Here is a 5,782-nt window from a genome sequence, read left to right on the forward strand (position 1 = left end):
CGCCAGCAGGGGGGAGGTGCACAGGCACAGGCATTTTGACCATAGTGTGGCAGGTGCCCCACAACTCTACGCACACCTGCCTGTGCCCAGCAAAATGTAAATGTCTTCCACAAATCGTCCTGGACAGGGCCGCTCACAGGGGCTTTATCTGTAACAGCCCACACCTGGAGCTGTCCGTAGTCCTGGACGGGGTCACTCACAGTAACAGCCCACACCTGGAGCTGTCCATAGCCCTGGGCAGGGTCACTCACAGTAACAGCCCACACCTGGAGTTGTCCATAGCCCTGGGCGGGGTCACTCACAGTAACAGCCCACACCTGGAATTGTCCGTCCCCCTGGGCGGGGTCACTCACAGTAACAGCCCACACCTGGAGCTGTCCGTAGTCCTGGACGGGGTCACTCACAGTAACAACCCACACCTGGAGTTGTCCGTAGTCCTGGACGGGGTCACTCACAGTAACAACCCACACCTGGAGCTGTCCGTAGCCCTGGACGGGGTCACTCACAGTAACAGCCCACACCTGGAGTTGTCCGTAGCCCTGGGCGGGGTCACTCACAGTAACAGCCCACACCTGGAGTTGTCCATCCCCCCCTGGGCGGGGTCACTCACAGTAACAACCCACACCTGGAGTTGTCCATAGCCCTGGGCGGGGTCACTCACAGTAACAGCCCACACCTGGAGTTGTCCATCCCCCCTGGGCGGGGTCACTCACAGTAACAGCCCACACCTGGAGCTGTCCGTAGTCCTGGACGGGGTCACTCACAGTAACAGCCCACACCTGGAGTTGTCCATAGTCCTGGACGGGGTCACTCACAGTAACAGCCCACACCTGGAGCTGTCCGTAGTCCTGGACGGGGTCACTCACAGTAACAGCCCACACCTGGAGCTGTCCGTAGCCCTGGGCGGGGTCACTCACAGTAACAGCCCACACCTGGAATTGTCCATCCCTCCCCTCTGGAAAGGGGTCACTCACAGTAGCAGCCCACACCTGGAATTGTCCATAGCCCTGGGCGGGGTCACTCACAGTAACGGCCCACACCTGGAAGTGTCCGTAGTCCTGGATGGGGTCACTCACAGTAACAGCCCACACCTGTAATTGTCCAGTGTTCCTCCACAGGAAACAGTTAAAGAAATTGTGTCTCACCACACAGTGGAAGGCCACTGGGCAATGAAAATGCATGAACCTCTGGCGTCCACAAACTCGTGGGTGAATCTCAAAAGATACTTGGAGCAAAAACATCGGACACAAGCATCCGTGCTAGCCCTGCAGGCTGCCTGTGTGCCAGGCTATCCCGTGCCATCTGATCCGGGAGAAGCAGGACTTTCTTGCACAGGGACTCAGCGCTGTGGGAGGAGCCGGGAGGGCCCTGGCGTGGGTGGGCATGGGGAAATTGTAGGGGCTGGAAATATTTCATATCTTATTTATTTGGGGTGGTGTTTACAGGGGAACTTGACAAACTCATCTAATGGTACAATCGAGACGTCTGTGTAAATAAAGTGTCAAAAATCATCCTGCTGACACCCACGCTCCCCGCCCCAGAGCGTCCACACTGCCTGCCCCACGGCACTTCCTGGCCCTCAGCCCTCCCGTGCAGCTCCTGCCCCCTGGCCAGGGGGTCTCCCAGACCAGCACCAGGCAGCAGGCACTGTCCTAACCCCAGAGCCTGTGGGGCCGGGCACCAGTGAGGAGGAGGCTGAGGACCCATGGTTTGCAGGTCGCCCCAGGAGACCAGAAACCCGGTGAGGAGAGGTGTCATGAGGTGAGGTGAGAGGCGTTAGGAGGTGAGGTAGGAGGCGTTACGAAGACCCCGAAAGCTGCCTGTTTGTTTGGTTTTAGTGGGGAGATAGTTTTCCAGTACAGAATTTCTACCAGAATGCCCCATACATAAAACATAACAATGACATGAGATGCTTTGGGGCAGCCTTGGGGCGGTTGGGACCCGTGTCCACCTCTGCAGTCCTCACAGGCGCCTCCCGTGTGGGTCTCACGCTGAGATGCGCGGAGCCAGCTGGAAAACGCCGGGTCAGGGGGCTGCTCAGCGGCGGCTTCTCTTTAGGTAATGTCAGTGAATCCCGACGGCCAAGCGTGAGGCATCGGGGAGAACACGGAGAGGGTTGAGGGACTCAGGCCCAAGCCTGGGGTGATAAAATCTTGTAAGTGGAATCATAGAGTATGTAAGATGGTGCGTGTGTATGAGAGAGAGAGAGAGACAGAGAGCGGGGATCTTGGTAACCTTTCGGTCACATTTGGCCGTTTACTTTAAAAATAAACCTGCTTCCAAATTAACTGGCCTTGGAGAGGTCCGTGACTCACGGGCACGTCCTGTCGGAGTGGAGAATCTCACCATGAGCTTGAGGCACTGATCAGTGCTGCGCCCACTGACGCTGAAATGTTGCTGATTTGTTTCTGAACCATGAAATGTTGCTGATTTGTTTCTGAACGATGAAATTTCACAGAGTTGTTTCTGAACCACGAAATGTTGATTTGATTCTGAGTCATGACATTTTGCTGACTTGCTTCTGAATCACGAAGCTTTGCTGGTTTGTTTCGGAATCATGAGGCTTTCTGATGGTCTGGCAAGGAGGTATTTTAGCCCTCAGGGTGTGATCTGTCTGCACTGGCTGTGCCCTCCGCCCTGTCCCCCCATGAGAAGGATGCCTCTGGTGTGAGGAGTCCCCTCCCTTCTCCTCAACTTTCCCACAAAGGCTCCACCTTGTAGCCGACCCCAGAACATGCTAGTTCTGTGGGCATCTTCCCGAGTGGATCCCCATGTTCAGCTTTCAATAAAACTTTATCCAGTTAATTCTGCCTGCACAGGCTTAATGTCCATCAACAGTCTACACACGTGTACATGTATAGAAACACGCACACAAACACACATGCGTGTGCACACACACACTCTTTGTGTCTGGCTATTTTTACTTACAAATTTTTTGTCAGCCTAACAGGTGAATCTGATTTTGATTCTTTAGATGCTGCCTAAGGAAGCTGAAGAAAAAAATTCCTTTGTTTTGGTAGTAGCTGGATCTGTATCCAAAATTTAACCTATTGTAGCTCTCCTCCTGTGCCAGGCTCAGTTTGTTTTAAATATTTCCCGGAGAGGACAATTCAGAAAGAGGCTCTGAGGGTGTGGCGTCCTCTGCACACTGTGGGTACCACCAGCTGAAGTGTGACTGTGACTTCACGGGCGGTGGCCCAGCCTGACGTGTCCTGTGGCGCTCCGTCTCGCTCCTGCTCACGGGCGGTGTCCACGTGCTCCGTCTCTCTCCTGCTCACCTGCGGGGCTTTCATCTCTGCCCGGGGATGAAGCCATCATGTGGCTTAATTGATAGTTTGTGAAAGCTGCAAATCATGTGTGGAGCCCTGTCATTAATTCCTGTTGGCTGACTTTCTATTTTCTCCAATATTCTACAACCATATGTACAGTGAAAGCTGTCCACATTTTACATTCATGATTGATGCTCCATAAATATGCTGGCTAGGTAAAGCCACAGCTGTTAGGCAAAGGAAAGAAAGAGCCATTTATCTGAGACCCGAGGCAGCTGTAAGCAGCGGGAATGTCCCTGAATGCCATAAAGAACCCAGAATGGCCGACTGGGATCCAGGTGGACAGGACGCGGGGGGTGGACTCAGACCCCACCTAACCCACACCTCCTATCGTTGCACCGTTCCGGGGATGAAGTGGATTTGGGGAGCTGAGCACAGCGATCCGGCCGGCGCCATTCAGTGTACTCGGAGATCCGGTCAGTGTACTCGGAGGTCCGGTCGGTGGTGTTCGGTGTACTCGGAGATCCGGTTGGTGCCATTCGGTGTACTCGGAGATCCGGTCGGTGGTGTTCGGTGTACTTGGAGATCCGGTCGGTGTACTCGGAGATCCGGTTGGTGCCGTTCGGTGTACTCGGAGATCCGGTCGGTGTACTCGGAGATCCGGTTGGTGTACTCGGAGATCCGGTCGGTGGTGTTCGGTGTACTCGGAGATCCGGTTGGTGCCGTTCGGTGTACTCGGAGATCTGGTGGGTGCTGGTCAGTGTACTCGGAGATGTGCAACCTTAACCACAGTTAATTTCACATTTTCATCACCCCCAAAATAAAACCACACAGCCTCTCCCAGAGTCCTCAGCCCCTGGAAACCGTTTCTCTGTGGATTTGCCTGTTCTGGACAGTTCCATGAATGAGCTCATATAGCATGTGACCTTTTGTGACTGGCTTATTCCACTTAGCACGATGCTTTCAAGGTTCCACCATTTGTAGGAAGCATCAGGTCCCTTGTACCCTCACTGGGCCACTCTCCCTGCAGACCCCGACTCACCCGTCGGGTTCCTAATCCCGTGCCAGGCTGCGTTTCCAGGAGGACACCCTCCCTGCAGACCCTGACTCACCTGCCCGGTTCCTAACCCCGTGCCAGGCTGTGCTTCCAGAAGGGCACCTAAATGTTTAAAAGCAAAGTCATATTTGTATCAACAGAAGTGCCAGGTACCATGCGCTGATCACTGACTAAGATCCAATAGTGCTGCGAATGCAATCGATCCTAACAGGTCAACAACCAAACCCTGACCGCCAAGCTCATCGCCGAGCAAGCAAAGCGTCCACCAGCAGCTCCCAGTGCAGGGAGGAATTTTCTCTCCTGTGTCCATTTGCTCCTCAGACCCTGGGTAAGTCGTGAACAAGCTCAGTGTGCAGACACAGCAGCGTTCGAAGCAGAGCCTGGGGGCTGCCTGGCCTTCCTGCTTAGGAACTTTGTTCTCACAAACGAGGCAAGCTATGGCAATTTTGCAAGAAAAGGTTCATTTCATGTAAATGTGCAGGACTGTGGGAGCTGTCCTTAGCTGTAGGTGCATCTGTGAGTATGTGTTTGTGTGTTGGTGTGAATGTGTATGAGTATGAGTGTAGGAGTGTGCATGTGTGAGAATGTGAGTGTGTGTGAATGAGTATGTATTTGTGTGTTAGTGTGAATGAGTGTGTATGAATATGTGTGTGCATGTGAGTATGAATGTAAACAAGTGTGTCTATATTAGTGTGAGTGCATGTGAGAGTATATGGAGAGAGTGTGGGAGCGTGGGCACGAGCGTGCAAGGGCACCTGGCTGTGTATGAGCATGTGTGAGTGTGGGCATCAGTGTGTGAGGGCATCTGGGTATGTGTGAGTGTGTGAGAGCATGGGCGTGAAAATGCGAGGGTGTCTAGGTGTGTGTGACAGTGTGGGCACGAGTGTCTGAGGGCATCTGGGTGCATGTGAGCGTGTGAGAGCGTGGGCATGAGTGTGCAAGGGCATCTGGGTGTGTGTGAGAGTGGGGGCACGGGTGCACAAGGGCGTCTGGGTGCGTGTGAGAGCGTGGGCACCTCTGGTGTGTGCATTGGGTCTCACAGTGTTAGATTGTTATGCAAACAGGTGACTCCTTCCTGGCTGGGGCTGATTGTCTCTGGAGGTTCTGAGGTCTCAGCACCAGGCAGGGACACGTGACATCCTCCCTCCCTGACTGTGGACACCAGGGTGACTTCCCAGCTCCACGTGGACGGGCAGCTGCCCGTGTGCTCCTCAAGCCTCCACACCATGAAGAAGAGATGCGGCTCGGTCCTTCTGAGCATTAATAAAAAAGTCCCTCAGGGGCTGCTGAGAAACAGGCCAGAAATACCAATGCAGGAAGGACAAAAGAAAAATAAATATGTAAGCACAGCTCAGTACAACACCAAAAACAAAGCAGATTAATAAAGAAATGAATAAATACAATTTAGTAAAATTAATGGAGACATTGCCATCATGAATGTTCTGAAACATGTCAA

The sequence above is a fragment of the Macaca nemestrina genome, chromosome 11 (genome assembly GCF_043159975.1).
Source record: "Macaca nemestrina isolate mMacNem1 chromosome 11, mMacNem.hap1, whole genome shotgun sequence".
In the NCBI taxonomy this organism is placed as follows: Eukaryota; Metazoa; Chordata; class Mammalia; order Primates; family Cercopithecidae; genus Macaca; species Macaca nemestrina.